Source organism: Salmo trutta, chromosome 18 (genome assembly GCF_901001165.1).
Source record: "Salmo trutta chromosome 18, fSalTru1.1, whole genome shotgun sequence".
Lineage (NCBI taxonomy): Eukaryota > Metazoa > Chordata > Actinopteri > Salmoniformes > Salmonidae > Salmo > Salmo trutta.
This window is the reverse complement of record NC_042974.1, coordinates 47,187,946-47,204,820: the sequence shown is the minus strand read 5'-3', so window position 1 is coordinate 47,204,820 and position 16,875 is coordinate 47,187,946. Positions and strand designations below refer to the sequence as shown.

The 16,875-nt window shown below is 42.8% G+C and overlaps 1 protein-coding gene across 1 annotated transcript in view; it reads right to left on the bottom strand.

The window, feature by feature from the left end:
* Positions 1-4,799, bottom strand: part of LOC115153397 (zinc finger matrin-type protein 4) — a 144,890-nt gene extending 140,091 nt beyond the window's left edge. The window contains exon 1 of the mRNA XM_029698811.1: positions 4,414-4,799. The gene's annotated coding sequence lies outside the window, so the exon portion shown is untranslated. The remainder of the gene's footprint in view (positions 1-4,413) is intronic.
* Between the last annotated feature and the right edge of the window lie 12,076 nt (positions 4,800-16,875).

The window sequence follows — 16,875 nt, the reverse complement described above, 5'->3', positions numbered from 1 at the left end:
AGAACTCCTTTATGCAATCGCGGTGTGTCACGTCCTGACCAGCAGAGGGAGTAGTTGTTTAGTATTTTGGTCAGGATGTGGCAGAGGGATGTTTGTTTTGTATGGTGGGGGTTTTGTGTGTGTGTTAGAGAGGGGTGTTTGATTTATGTGTTCCTGGGTTTTGGGTGTATGTTCTAGGTTAGTTGTTCTAGGTTGTATTTCTGTATGTTGTCTAGTTTAGGTTTTCTATGTTTAGGTTTGGGTGCTGGACTCTCAATTGGAGGCAGGTGTTTCTCGTTGCCTCTGATTGAGAGTCCTATATATGGGTAATTGTTTGGTTTAGTGTTTGTGGGAGATTGTTTCTTGTTTTGCCTGTGTGAGCCTTACAAGACTGTTTTGTTGTTTGTGCGTTCTTTGTTTTGTTGTTTTTTGGTGTTCTCTTCATTTAGAATAAATGATAAGATGAGCATCCACATTCCTGCTGCGTTTTGGTCCTCCATTCCAGACGACAACCGTGACACGGTGTCTGATTTTAAAATAGCTTTTCGGTGAAAGCACATTTTGCAATATTCTGAGTAGCTAGCCCGGCCATCACAGGCTAGCTATTTTGACACCCACCAAGTTTGGCACTCACCAAACTCAGATTTACTATAAGAAAAATTGGATTACCTTTGCTGTTCTTCGTCAGAATGCACTCCCAGGACTTCTACTTCCACACCAATGTTGTTTTGGTTCCAAATAATCCAGTTATATCCAAATAGCGGCGTTTTGTTCTTGCGTTCAAGACACTATCCGAAGGGTAACGAAGGGTGACGCGCCCGGCGCGTATCGTGACAAAAGATTTCAAAATATTCCATTACCGTACTTCGAAGCATGTCAAACGCTGTTAAAAATCAATTTTTATGCTTTTTTTCTCGTAAAATAGCGATAATATTCCAACCAGGAAACCCTGTTTTCGTTCAAAGACTGAAAATGTAAACATGGAGTCGTCTCGTGTACGCGCACGCCCGTCTCATTGTTCTCAGATCGACCACTATCCAAATGCGCTACTGTTTTTCAGCCAGAGACTGCAAGGTCATCATTCAACGTTCTGACGCCTTCTGAGAGCCTATGGGAGCCTTATAAAGTGTCACGTTACAGCAGAGATCCCCTGTTTTGGATAGAGATGACAAAGAAGGCCAAGAAATGGTCAGACAGGGTACTTCCTGTACAGAATCTTCTCAGGTTTTGGCCTGCCATTTGAGTTCTGTTATACTCACTGACACCATTCAAACAGTTTTAGAAACTTTGGAGTGTTTTCCATCCAAAGCTACTAATTATATGCATATTCTAGTTTCTGGGCAGGAGTAATAACCAGATTAAATCGGGTAGGTTTTTTATTCGGCCGTGAAAATACTGCCCCCTATCCATAACAAGTTAAATTACTGGTTAGAGCAGTGGTTTTCAACCGGTGTGCCATGAATTATTTCCTAATGGTGATCCTTTTTTTGAACATTCATATAAACTTTCAGGACCCTGTCTTTCAAAGATAATTTGTAAAAATCCAAATAACTTGACAGATCTTCATTGTAAAGGGTTTAAACACTGTTTCCCATGAGTGTTCAATGAACCATAAACAATTAATGAACACGTACCTGTGGAACGGTCAATAAGACACTAACAACTTACAGACGGTAGGCAATTAAGGTCACAGTTATGAAAACTTAGGACACTTAGGCCTTTCTACTGACTCTGAAAAACACCAAAAGAAAGATGCCCAGGGTCCCTGCTCATCTGTGTGAACATGCCTTAGGCATGCTGCAAGGAGGCATGAGGACTGCAGATGTGGCCAGGGCAATAAATTGCAATGTCCGTACTGTGAGACATCTAAGACAACACTACAGGGAGACAGGACGGACAGCTGATCGTCCTCGCAGTGGCAGACCATGTGTAACAACACCTGCACAGGATCGGTACATCCGAACATCACACCTGCGGGACAGGTACAGGATGGCAACAACAACTGCCCGAGTTACACCAAGAACGCACAATTTCTCCATCAGTGCTCAGACTGTCCACAATAGGCCTGGAGAGGCTGGACTGAGGGCTTGTAGGCCTGTTGTAAGGCAGGTCCTCACAAGACATCACCGGCAACAACGTCGCCTATGGGCACAAACTCATCGTCGCTGGACCATACAGGACTGGCAAAAAGTGCACTTCACTGACGAGTCGTGGTTTTGTCTCATCAGGGGCGATGGTCGGAGTCGCGTTTATCATCGAAGGAATGAGCGTTACACCGAGGCCTGTACTCTGGAGCGGGATCGATTTGGAGGTGGAGGGTCCATCATGGTCTGGGGCGGTGTGTCACAGCATCATCGGACTGAGCTTGTTGTCATTACAGGCAATCTCAACGCTGTGCATTACAGGGAAGACATCCTCCTCCCTCATGTGTTACCCTTCCTGTAGGCTCATCCAGACATCACTCTCCAGCATGACAATGCCACCAGTCATAATGCTCGTTCTGTGCGTGATTTCCTGCAAGTCAGGAATGTCAATGTTCTGCCATGGCCAGCGAAGAGCCCGGATCTGAATCCCATTGAGCACGTCTGGGACCTGTTGGATCGGAGGGTGAGGGCTAGGACCATTCCCCCCAGAAATGTCCGGGAACTTGAGGGTGCCTTGGTGGAAGAGTGTGGTAACATCTCACAGCAAGAACTGGCAAATCTGGTGCAGTCCATGAGGAGGAGATGCACTGCAGTACTGCACCAGATACAGACTGTTACTTTTGATTTTAACCCCCTCTTTGTTCAGGGACACATTATTTCGTTTCTGTTAGTCACATGTCTGTGGAACTTGTTCAGTTTATGTCTCAGTTGTTGAATCTTGTTATGTTCATACAAATATTTACACATGTTAAGTATGCTGAAAATAAACGCAGTTGACAGTGAGAGGACGTTTCTTCTTTTGCTGGGTTTATAAGCGTGACCTGTGGAATGCAGATGGAATTTTGATTGAGAGCACCAGCGTTGCTCAGATAATACATTGAATGGCGAATGGCAGGCACATGGATACATATGTATCGTTGTTTCAAATCCAGTGTGCTCAGGCTGTATAATTCGAGAGGCATGCATCACCAGCCAAGTCATTTGTATAATTTTACTTCGCCTGTGAGAATCATTAGCACAGGCAAGTCTGATTATGCATAGCTGTACCACAGCATATGCCATAGAAACAAACGGAGCATGGCTTTTACAATGCAGAAAACCGCTAGTCTCTAGCTCAAACCTTTCAAAACTAAGAGCTATTTTAACAGAGCTACATTTGTTTCTCTCTGGCGCAGTTTGCGGGACTCTCTTAAAGGGGTACACACAAATCAATAATCATGAGTAAGGAACTATGAAACTAAGATAATAGTTCAAATTAACCCAATTTAAATCTTTAAAAAAAGTATGGATCAGATTAGATAAATGTCATTATCACTAAATAAATTAATAGTGACATTTTACGTCTGCAGCAAGAATTGTTATTTCAGGTGTACCACAGTTCAACAAGGTTGGAAACCGCTGGATTAGAGGACAACCTGAATGCAGAACACAGCCAGCAACATTTTGTAGTGTTGGATTTTGATTGGTGGTTGTCAAAATGGAAATCGAAACGCAAAATGTTATATTTTTCTGATTATTATTTGGTTTTTGGAGTTCCACCTGCATCTGGACACATACTAAGACACCGATGCCTTTCGAATCAACGAAAAAAGCATAATCAAGTAAAGGTTGGTCTAAAAAAAACTGTACCAGCTTAAATGGACCATCAGATCAACGCGTCATCACAGGCTAGTTAGCCATTTTATCTAAATCAGCTAATTGTGAATGTGTAGCAATCAGCCCGTTCAATTCACACTAATACGTGGGTAAACCCTAAAACACATTACAAATATCGTTAGGCTACATGAGTTTAAAAGTGCCCAGTACAGCCTACCCTCTACATCACTGACTTCAACCATGCAAGATCTGACATAAGATCAATGGGCAAGTTCATTCCACTTCGAGAGCAACAGCGAGAGTCGGGTCAAACTGGAGAGTCCATCATCACTCTCTCGCTTCTAGATCGGCTGCCAGCATGCTATCTGTCATGCCAAACTATATATTAATTTCAACCGAAAATAGTCCACAGCTCTTCATACAGACACACCTGCTGTACAACTAAAGGACCGAGCCAAGACAGCCAACAACACTGTCATAGACTGCTGTGATTCACGGCATTATCATGACCAACAAGCTCACTGACCCAACGTTGTAAAAATGCAACAATTCCTAAACTGTAAGACTCTTAACCATTATGTTAACAATGACATACATTACTGCATCTTCTTATACCCATGGCTGTATATTCTAGTGGACATGATAGGCTAATTCATCAATACCCTGTGAAACTTTAACTCTCACTCTCACTCACCTCGCTCTGGTAACGTTAACCTGCCTCCCCGAGAAAACGACAACCCCGGTCCCGAACGCTTATCATCCGCCGGGCAGTGTAGTCACTTATGTTCGCTAAATCCGTTCAAGTTTAATAAACAGTCCTCAGGTTGTGCTTTCAATGTTCTCCCGCCACAGGTGAAACTTACAAAATGTGTTGCCGTCGGTAATCTACCCTCTAGTTCCAATGTGCTCTGGCTGTCGTTTCTGTAGCCCAGTAAGTAGTGCGATTTGAAGATGCTCCGCTCTTTTCAAGCATGGTCTCGTGCTCTGTACGGAATAGGGAAAACGCTCGGTTGATAGGCTATCATTCACCGGGAAACGGGAGCAGGAGAGAGAGAGAGAGAGCGAAACGGGAGCAGGAGAGCGAGAGGGCGCCCTCGCTATGGTGGATAGGCGGGAGGGACATGCGCGCAGTGGGAGATCGAGCAAGTAGGGTAAGGTACAGTGCACCCACACTCGCAGGTATCATCTTACATAAAGAGCTCTTCTGAAATATTGCTTCTGAAATAAAGATCTATCTATCTACCTATCTATCTGCATCAAGCTTAATTATAAATTATTAAATATAGCCATCTATGTAGATTATGTTTCCATTTTCTGCTGTTAATGTGAGCTGTGTCTATCAAAATGATACCCATGCATGAACGACAGATAGAGAGGGGGTGGAGAGTATGCACTGACTTTTACATTTTTTAGGAGCATTTGCATTACATTTACTTAATTTAGCGGACACATTTTGGTTACTGGCCAAACGCTCTTAATCGCTAGACTACCTGCTGCCTGCCTGATCAGGGTACTTGCTGTCATACATGTGCAATGCCTAATCATGTTTATCTTCATTTTATCGTCAGTAAAATGTAGGGCTAAACTATGAACAAAATACAGTGAAACACTGAATTTCGAATTTCGAATCAAATTAAGAAAACAAACGCTGATCTCGTGACTCTGAATCACAATCAAGCATTATAAACATTAAACACAAAATAATCATTATATCAGAGGAGTTTGGTTGACTACCAAATGTCTTTTTCACTGCCAGTGAATGCTCAGTACAACTTTTCAAAAGAGAGTAAAATTCATACAAATTATTTATCTATATCTATACCGTCATTTCTACTATATGTAGCCGTTAGTGTTATAGACTGACATTGCCTGTTTTAATAATTTCCCCCTTATATTATTCCAAGTCTTTTCAAACAGATTGTCATATTTCCGGGACAATGTATAGATGTGTATTCAGCTCTGACAATGGGCTGACTGTTACATGCTAGAGAGAATAAAGGAGACAGCATCGGTCAAAATCGTGATTTATGACCCTATGTCCGGCTGGTTCGTACATGCCCAAATAAGGGCATCCGGTCTGGACATCCTGGCGGGAAGGTGTCACGTGGTTAGGGTCATATAGTTTTATCCTGTTCTGTCACGTGTTAGAGTGTGTGTTATATCTATATTGCATCTCTTTGAAGTTGTCATGATGATTGATGTGTAGGGCCCTCATTGAACTGGGGGGGTTGTGTTTGAACATTTCAAAGAGGATGACCCCACACCCCCCTATTTTATTGCTCTTAGGGTTGTTGTCTATGAATTAGGAATGTCCGGGGGGTTATGTGTTGGAGGCAGACGTCTTATAAATACGCCCCAGACACACATGCGGCCCCAGAACACTAAACAAAATTTTAAAAATAAACATGGATTTTGGTAAAGCAGTGATGACCGTAACAACGGAAGCAGGACCTCGGTTGAAACATAGAGAAAAGACCCAGTATAAAGCAACAATATACGACGCGCCAAAAAAGCGGTTTATGTGTGTGTGTAGAACCCAAATACCGCCCGCAACTGCACTGAAAGATCAAGTGATGATGTCTAATGGACAGCACTGGGGGTATCAGTTTGATTGCCCGGCCCATAGAGTGAAACTCTATACTGTAGCCGAAGGTGGAGAATATACAGACCAGACTTTAGGAGTGGACTATGGGGTTGAAGACTGGGCGGTTTTTCGCAAGGTTTTGTGTCCCGAACTGAGAGTTATCACCAAGGGGTATAGCTTGTTCACGGGCTACGAGACCCGTTGGGAAGGTACCCCAGACTCCTCAGGAAGAGTATTTCACAGGGTGAAAATACAGAGAAAGAATGGACTTCCATGTGGCTGCGTGGAGTTCTATATCAGCAACGAGGAAACCCGCAACCAAAACATTCGTGATGGTGGCCTGACTGGGGATTTCAGGTTGCGCATGCTTATTCCTTTTAAAAGTTGGGAGCTAATGGAATTGAGCATGTTAGAGTTGTTGGACGTTCTTTTTGTACAGAGCCAACAGTGGCAGAGCATTGTTCGGCTAAGGAAGTGCATAATATATACGAATCCTGAGGATTATGATTCAAAGCTATCCCAAGAATGCTCATCCTCAGAAGGGTCAGCCCCCGAAGAAAACTAAGTACGCGGCTGCGTTAACCACGCCCTGACCCCACCCAAAGGCCTGGTTCTACAATAAAAGGAGGTCCCTTAAAGCCTCCACTTCTTCATTTCAGCATATACCATGGATATTCCTACAACATACCTGGACTCTGATACATCATGGGGGCCAGACCCTAAGGACTGTATGCCTCGCAGCCAACCATTCTACTCCCCCCAGCCAAGACCCTCGACACCCCCTACATGTCCACAGCCTGAGGATATGTTTGATGGGGTGGTCAGTACTATTTTTGTGGACACCATCAAGGCCTCTGTAGCCACACTTTTAAACGTGGTGATTGGAGAGTTTAAACGTGAAAAATGCATCGGTTGTGAGAAAGTGAAAAGACTGTGGTCCTGCAGGTTTATACCTGCGCTGGTCAGAGCCCTGGAGTCTATGGGTCTTGTGCCTTCTATTCCCAGAGTTTACGGGGTAACCGAGGCTTTCCTACATGAACTGAAGGAGGCGATCTACATCCACGAGAAACTCAAAGAAATCCGACAAACCCTGGTGGACAACAACAAATACCGGGAAGCTGTGGTGGAGGACGTGATGACTTTCTGGCTCAACAAAACCCCAGAGACCGAGTGATAATACCTATTTGTTATTTAGATGTAAAGCAATGGGGAACTATATACATACGATGTTAGAGAAAATAAATAAGTTTTTTCTTTTGAGAGAACTTACAAATGTGATGCATCAAATTATTGAAAATAAAGTGAACCATGTATCATTCTACACAACCCATAATACCTGGGCTAATCTAGAGCGTGTGCTAAAAATGGAGCAAATCATGAATCATGTACGACATACGGGCGAGAGTATGCAATGGACACAACTGGTCTCACGTCTTGTGGATGATTCTGAAGAACTAGAAACAAACTTGTCTAAGATTTTAATTTATTTGTTTGAAACACCGTTTAATTGTGACATGTATCACATTTGTTGTTTATATACTTATATAACTGATGTGTGTGTTTTAAAAATTCAGCGACAAAAGCCTGTAAATCTAAACCAAATATACAGGGTGTTGCATGCTGGGATCATTGAGAAAACGGGGACAAGTATCCTGCAACGAATCCTAAATTGTCTGTATATGTAATACATGATGTTTGCAAAAATAAAAATACAAAAAAAAAAAAATGAAACTGAAATGTTGTCGTTATTTGAAAGTGGCTCATTAACGTTATTGTACCTCAGAGAGGCAGGAAGGATGGCGGAGCAGATGTTGAAAAAGGTGTATTACACCCCCTCTAACCCTGGGTCTTATGGGGGTAAGGAGCGTTTACAGAGAGCTTTGGCCGAGGGAACAGGTAGCCGGTTAGGCGTTGCTCAAGTGGATGATTGGTTAGCCGCGCAGGATGCTTATACTCTGCATAAACCTGTACGAAAACAATTTCCAAGAAATAGAGTTTTTGCGACTCATGCCCTGTCCCAGTTTCAGGCGGATCTATGTGACATGCAGGCCCATGCAGATAAAAATGATGGAAATCGATACATGCTAACGGTTATAGATATTTTCTCTAAAATGGCCTTTGTAAGGGTCTTAAGAAATAAGAGTGGGGCAGAGGTGACCAGGGCCTTTGAATCTATCTTGAAGGAAGGAGGAGTCCCCAAGAAAGTGCAGACTGATGGCGGAAAATAATTTTTTAATAATACTTTTCAGAAACTCATGAAGAAGCATAATATAGTACATTTTGCTACAGGCTCGGATTTGAAAGCTTCAGTTGTCGAACGCTTTAACCGCACTCTGAAGGAGCGGATGTGGAGATATTTTACAGCTCACAACACGCATAGATATATCGATATAGTTCAAGATTTAGTAAAGAGTTACAACTACAGCTACCGTAAGAGTATAAGGATGAAGCCCGCAGAGGTCTCTTCTGAAAACTCTTTTCAAGTCTTTAAAAATCTGTATGGTTTGTTCCCCCTTCGCCGTAAGAAAAAAATTGATTTTAAATTCATAGTGGGGGACATGGTACGTATATCAAAGTTGAGGGGTGTTTTCGACAAGAAATATGAGCAAGGTTATAGTGACGAAGTGTTCACCGTTACCGAATGTCTACCTCGCATACCCCCTGTCTACAAATGAAAAGATTATGACGGGGAGTTTATAGAGGGATCGTTTTACGAGAAGGAGCTACAGAAGGTACAGGTGGTTAAAGACAAAGTCTTTCACGTGGAGGAAATTCTAGATCATAAGAGAGAAAGGGGCAAAAAATGGGTCTTGGTCTGTTGGAAAAACTGGCCCCAAAAGTTTAACAGTTGGGTTTTAGAGCAAGATGTGGTGGAGGCAACGGGGGTTAACTTAAACCCTCAGGCATGATAAATACATCGTCATTCGCGTGTACACAGGAGTGCATCATGGAACACAGCGGCTTCTACCTGACCCTCCCCAGTAATGCGTCTGCACACATATATAGTAAGAACCAAAGTTCTAATTATACAACCAACTTTCCAAAGCCTATAGAGTTATCCAAGGCCTGGGAAGTAGGTCTCAGCGAGATTACATACCCCCACAGCTGGTATAATATCAAAGAGAAGGACCGGGATTTTTATTGCAAAAGGATATCGGAACCTGCGAAACTTATAAAGATTAAAAAAGGGTTCTATAGAACCGTCGACAGGATCGTCTCAGAGTTGAATGAACTCCTAACCCAGAACAATACGGAAATACTCTTGAGCTACAACACTATTCATAAACGTGTACAAATCTCAGGGACTGCGGATAGGGGTATAAAGACCACCGGTAATTTAGCCTACATGTTGGGGCTGGTTCCCAATAAATGGACGTATGTGAAAGATAAAATAACCCCATTCCCTGCGGATATACATGCAGGGTTTCACAACATATTTGTGTATACCGACATCATATCATATCAGAGGGTAGGAGACAGTTGTGTGCCCCTCCTGAGAACAGTTCATATAGAGGGAAAGGATGGAGGGATAGTCACTGTCATCTATGACAAGCCACACTACGTACCTGTAAGCAAGAAATATATTGAGAACATTCTGGTTGAGCTTAAAACGGATCAGAACGAAAACATCGAATTTACTTATGGTAAAACGATTGTAAAACTCCACTTTAGGCCCTCCAAAGCCTCTCTACATATATAATATCTTATTAGTATTATATATTATTATTTTATATATATTTTTTTTATAAACATAATACAAAATAAATTAAAAATGGTTATGGAACAAAACCACCATCTCGACCCTAACCGCTACGTCTCATACTATGTTGATCAAGTGGGTAATGGGTTACCCGGCTATCATGGATCCCCGACCATGTACAGTTCGGGGATAGGCGGTATATTTCGTAACCTCTTTAGGATGGTTTTACCGTTTATGAAGAGAGGCCTCAGCATAGCCAAACCGCATTTAAAATCAGCGGCTAAAAATATAGTCAGTGAGGTTGTAGCCAATGCTATGACCCGAAGGGCGTCACCAGATGCCGAGCATCAAGAAGGCTCGGGGCTTATGATGTTGTCTCGAAGACCAAAAAAGAGACCTCCAGGTATAAGGCTCAGGTCTGCCCCTAAAAAGCAGAGGTTAACCGTTAAAAGAAACTCAGTAAGTCAAAGATGTGGTAAAGTGAGGAGGTCTGGACCTAAAACGCCAAAAAGAATACTCGGAAGTATTTTCTAAAAGAACCAAGAAACATGGCTCTTTTACACCGCATGTCCTCTGAAGCTATAAAGACAGAGCTCGATCTTTTCACGGCCCCCTTAACCCAACATTCAATAGACAGGTCCTGTTATGTGGAGATAGCGCCACTCTCGGCCATTACCGACAACGGTCCTATAGAATTTTTCATACCAGGCCACGGTGACAACTATCTGGACCTCAACAACACCTTGGTGCATTTACGTCTAAAAGTGACCAAAAGAGATGGTACTAATATTGCAAACGATGCCAAAGTGAGTCTCATTAATTACCCCTTGGCCACCATCTTCTCCCAAGTGGATGTGACTTTGGGTGAACGTCTAATCAGTAAAAGCAGTGCCACATACCCCTATAGGGCCATCATGGAGTGTTTACTCAACTACTCCAAAGACACTCTCAAGACACAATTCAGCGCCGGGCTGTTTAGCAAGGATACTGCAGGAGTCTCTATGGAATCGATAGACCCTTCCACCGGTGCAAACAAAGCACTGGAGGCATGCGCTCGCTACTGTGTCGAATCTCGAGAGTTTCATCTGCTAGGGCCTATACACTCTGACATTTTCTTTCAAGAACGTTTACTCTTAAATTCGGTTGATTTAAGACTCAAATTAACCAGGGCCAAGGATGAGTTTTGTCTGATGTCTGCCCAAGACGGTGACTTTAGTTCAAAAGTGTTGGGGGCAACGCTTTTTATTAAAAAAGTGTCTGTATCTCCGGCAGTTCGTCTGGGTCACACACAGGCTTTGATGAAAGGAAATGCCCTTTACCCTCTCCAAAGAATTACCATGAAAACCTTTAGCATACCTGTAGGCAGTAGAATCTGCAGTCAGGAAAACCTTTTTCTAGGCCCTTTACCCCGCTATGTGGTTATAGGTTTGGTTGATCACGCCTCTAATACGGGCAGCTTACATAAAAACCCATTTAATTTTCAACACTTCAATGCAGAGTATGTAGCTCTCTGTCAGGACGGACGTCAGGTCCCTGCTAAGGCTTTCCAACCGCAATTTAATAACAACATATCTGTGCGAGAATTTTACAATCTATTCCTGGCTACCGGGAGGCATCTAAAAGATCTCTCTTTACCTATTGACAGAAATGATTTTGCAGAGGGTTACACATTGTATGCTTTCAATTTATCCCCCGATGATGACACCTCAGGAAATCTGTCTGTGGTGTCCCAGGGCAACCTCAGGCTGGAAATGCGTTTCCGCACACCTTTAGCCTGTACAGTTAGCATGATTGTTTATGCGTGCTCTGATTCAATCTTGGAAGTGAATGCCCGAAGACAGGTCTTAGTGGATTATTATTAAGGACTGTTGAGCAAAGACATGAATACCCAAGAGTTGGAAGGGCTCATGACCCGCTTGATTGGAAAACAATTTTATGGAGTGTGGGCTTGTGATGAATTACCTATTGAGAAATGGAATTCTTTTGAAGATGTTATGTCTCTTTATAATGATGATTTAAGAAGTAATGATAGCGTGGTAGATTGTTTTGTTAGAAAATATCAAAAGTGTTCAAATATGTGTCCTTTAAGACCGTGTAATCAAGGCGTATGCTCACGTCAAATGTTTCAAGAATGCCACAAATGTTAAATTGCTTAATTTTTCTAATAAACTTTATTGAATTTAATCATAGTCGTTCAAAATTCATTCAAAAGTCTAACCACCCCGAGAGATCGGGATTAGGAAAAGGTCCGGAGGCGTTCATGGGGCTAAATGAGTCATCATCATCCCCTTCATAGGGGGGAGGGTTTGTTGAGACATCTTTAGGGGTGCTGTAGCTCGGTGAAGGGTTTTGTTTTAAAGCTTGAATCTGTTGGCGAAGCTTATGGTTAGGTACCCCCGAGAGGGGAATGTTGAGGATTGCCAGGGCCTTAAGAAACTGAGGCCACCCTGGTGGTCTTCAGTCATCAGCAACCTTGTGGGCTGCCGTGGTACTTTTAAGCAAGTCAAACATATGTGAACCCTTGACAACAGCGCCCTGAAGGATAAACTCTCCTTTGTCATTCCAAGTAGCGGTCCCCTTTGAGTCTTTTAGCTTGTTCATAATGTATCTAGCATTTTTCCTGTTACGTGCCGGAACATGTGTCAACATGTCATGCATAACATTATCTTCAACAGGCATATGATCTTCAGCCGGTAAGATCGCAGGTACAGGCATTACTGGGGGATGGCTCTCTCTAAGCGCATCATCTTTTAAAGGTTCAGGTAGGGAAAGCGTTAAATGGTTGGTATCTCTCTCACCTTGTTTTACCAAGGTCAAATACCTTTGCAAGAGGTTTGTGTATTTTATGTTTGCTTACATAGACCACAGAGTCTGTGTCGTGGTAAAGAACCCTCCTCTGAAGCTGCTCCATGAGGGCGTACAATTCAAGTCGGCCATAGGCCGTGGTAAATGCTGCAAGAAACACATTTACATTACCTGGGGGTAGAACCCACTTTGTGTTACGTCTCCATTGCACCAGGGCAATGTCTTGACTCAAGAATGAAAAATGTGACATTTCGTATTGGTCCGAAAAAAGAAATTCCAAAAATTCTTCGGGGTCTTTAGTGATCGTCGTTGTTAGCATATTGCATCTCTGCGAAAGCTTCCCCCAAAGCGAGTTTAAGTACAATTTCGACACATTTCGTTTGGTCTTGTTGACCTCTATTCTGTCAGGGTCAAGAAGAATGCCTTCTCTGTCGTGATAGTCTCGAATGTACTTGTCTTTGCTCTCTTGATCTGTGACCGATGAAGGATAGCCTGAAGCCATCTGCTTGCATCTCAAGAAGGTCTTGATGTACTCTTTAAAAAGAGTGTCTGATTTCCTGGAAAAGTTCCACACTTCAAAGATTTTGGCCACACGATACCCCTTCTCTAGAGCCTTTGTGAATTCAGGTGTAACCCAGACAGCTGTAAGGGCTCTTTCCTGATCTGAGTGATCACAAGGCTTTTCCTGGTTGTTGTTTTCACTGCAGGTGCGACATAGGGGAAAGAAAAGTTTTCCTTGAGGTCCCTTGTAAGGCAGCACTGGTATAAACAAACCCCTAGGTGGGTAGACCGTTGCTTTGATCAGACCAAAATAGTTTTGGGGTAAGTCAAAGTCGCGGTGAATAATTTCAGGATGCCCCATAGGATAGCATGAGGAACTCATTACATGAGGATAAAGAGATGTAAAATCTACATAACCTATTGTCTCGTCTGGTTGCGCTACATACCGCAAGGTCAAAGCATTGGTACGGCCTCCATACAGGGCCTGTCGTGGCTCCAAGGGTTCCGGTGGGTCAAAGCTGGAAAGGAAAGCTCGAACATGAGGATCAGACTTTTTGAGTGCGGTCCACTCATGCTCCCACATAACATTCACTTTCAAACCATAAGTATCCTGTAAAGATTCACATTTGTCTTGAAACTCTAGGTACATTTCACCAAAAGTCTTTTGGGTTAGGACACACAGGGCCTGTGGCTCAAAGCAAGATTTACACCCGTGGAAGAAACAACCGTTGTACTCAAACACGGCCTCAACACCGTCAATCTGTGTGTATCCATCTACATGATAAGGCCCAAACGCCTTCTCACCCCTATTCAAAGCATGTTGAATAAAAATGTCTTTATCCTGGGCCAAGTACTCCAACCACTGAATGGAGCCACTAGAGTATGACTTAAATTGGCGTCGGTAGTTGTCAGGCGAGGGGATAGCTATAGATGCTAGAGGTAGAAAGTGTGTACGATAGGTTTTCATGCATGCCGATGCAATAGTTGTACAACTCCAGGGGTCAATGCCTGCATCTTTGATGACCTCTGCTCTGAATCTGAGGCACCCCTCGCGAAGGATAACCACGTCGTTGTCACAGTATGACTCCATCTCTTTGTGGAAATCAAAAGTGATGTGACATACTGTCTCGTACCATGTCATGAATCTCTTAGTCTCAAAATCATAAAAAACGTATTTCTCTGAATGTTCATCTTCAGCCAAGGGCTGAATATAACACTCGTGGGGCACTTCTTGAACAACTTCAGAGTCTCTGCTTTTCAAAGGCCCTTTACAGATTGGGCAATGAATGATTCCACACACATGAGGTTTAGGGCTGTCTATTTTAAGGTTGTAATTGCATTGACATTTTGGACATTTCCTGTTAATATCACAACTGCTTACAGATTTACAGGCCTTGGGGTGCCATGTTTCATTTTTGTGTTTTTCGTAACAGTAGGCCGAACGGCATGTCCTGTGACAATTGGCACAGGGTGTCAGGTTTAAGGGCTGCATCGGACATTTTTCATCCAGACATACGGAACAGTTATAACGGCACAAGTGGCCACCCTTTCGGGTGTAGCCGGTATGACAGGCTGGACACACATATGGTGCGCCTAAAAACGCTCCGATGTTGGTAATGGCATAGTAATGGTCGTTTTGCACATAAAAGTACAGGATCTGAGGATGAGGTTGGGGGTTGTTTTGGAATTTCAAGAGAGAAGCATTAGCTCTACTGTGGTACAAAACCACAATCTTGATGTTCAGAAAGTTTTCAAATTTGACTATGTCAGAGAATGCGACAGCATCCTGTATACCCAGACCGACAGCATTTTGAAGCTCTCTAGCCTTTTGCAACGCCTCTAGATCCGTACATCCTGGGTTTAGTAAATGTGCTAGGCCTATTGCAAAGCATAGCTTATTACCGTGATTGTGAACGTTTATGAGGCATGCCCTTTTATTGTTTATGATTTCTGATTGCATTAGGTTATCTAGCTTCCTTCTCTGTCCCCACCACCCAGGGGATGCCTTATTATTTGCACAACAAGCTCCAGCGACCTATCGGCTATGATGGATAAATTTGATTGAACAAGTCGTTCCAGCAGGGCTATAAATTGTTCAAGATCTGCTTCACCATTGGGTAAAATAAGAGAGACACTGTTTTGCATGCTATCTCCACAAATTTCCAACTGTAAGACATCACGAGGTTCGCCATAATCTCTTGCCCTCTCTAACAGTTCGTTCAGAGTATCCAAAATCATCACGTAAAAAACAGCATAATCGAGATTTTGATTCACCCATGTGAAATTGAAAAACTGTCTAATCTCTGTATTGCTGAATTTATTTCTGTACACAACCCTGACACTTCTATCAAGACCATCTCCCTCCTGATTTATTAGACAATTTTCCAATTCCTCAAAAACATCATATTCCGTTTCAGACTCTTCTGAAAGGGGCATTAATAGCGGGCTGCTTGGGGGGGTAGATGTAGAAGTTCTCAGGCTCTCGTTCATCTGGTTTATTAAAAAAACTAGGGCTGGCGGGATTTGAGATAATTGGTTTTCATATGTTGTTCCTGACTCGTTCATATGTTTAATTGTTTCAATTAGGTCGGCGGGAATTTGGGAAAATAGATTTTCGTCTATCGGAATTATGTCTGATACCCCACCCTCGTTCATCCGTTCAATTAAAGCTAGTAGATCGGCGGGTATTTTCGCCAAAAGGCTTTCAACTGTCTCAATTATAGGCACGTCCATTTCGGTAACTGGTTTTAGCGCCGGTATTTGCGTTTTAACAACCGGGGCATTGTTCTATGCCAGAAGGATAGATCCTGACTGTATTGCCGCTCGAGTAAATCAACCATTCGTTGGTGTAGCAAGACATTTCTGGATTTTAGAGCCTTTGAAAAGGCCTTGATAAACTCCGCTTGGTCTATTTCAGGTTTGGGTGTTTCTACATAAGAATTGGAGAAATCAAGAAGATTGGCTGCGTTACAGAATAGCCAGTCGTCTACCTGTGAAATGTCATTTAAAACGTTGAAATCATCAGTTTTCCTTGTTTTATTGTGAATGTCAGGCGCTCCGAAATCCTCCGCGGGTTCTCGGTGTGTATGGTCTTCTGTGCCGTTATACGCCGGGGAGGAGTCTGTAAAAACATTATTTGTCATTGTTTTAGCATTTTCAATCATAAAAATGTATAAATTATAATAAACTCTGTATTACTAATAACATAAGGGCTTCATACCATGTCCGTGTAGGGCCGTTTCTTGAAGAAGTAACTTTTTGGGCCTGGGAGATTCTTCGTAATGCACTTGCGCCGATGTTGTGCCCTGTTTGGGGCGGAAATATGTCGCTTGGTTCCTGGGTGGTGTTAGGGTAAACCCGTTCGAACAGAAAGGCAGAATAGCATCGATGTCCTCGTTCAGAGTACACGAAGCACCCGTGATCCTTCTTTTGGGTCTGTCCGCTGTAAACACAAAAAATAGCTTTTAATATAGGGTTCACACTTTTTGTTTTTAATGTATACATTTTCTTAGGGATTTTTTTATTTTATTTACTATTGAACTTACGTCTACAATAGTGTGACGGAG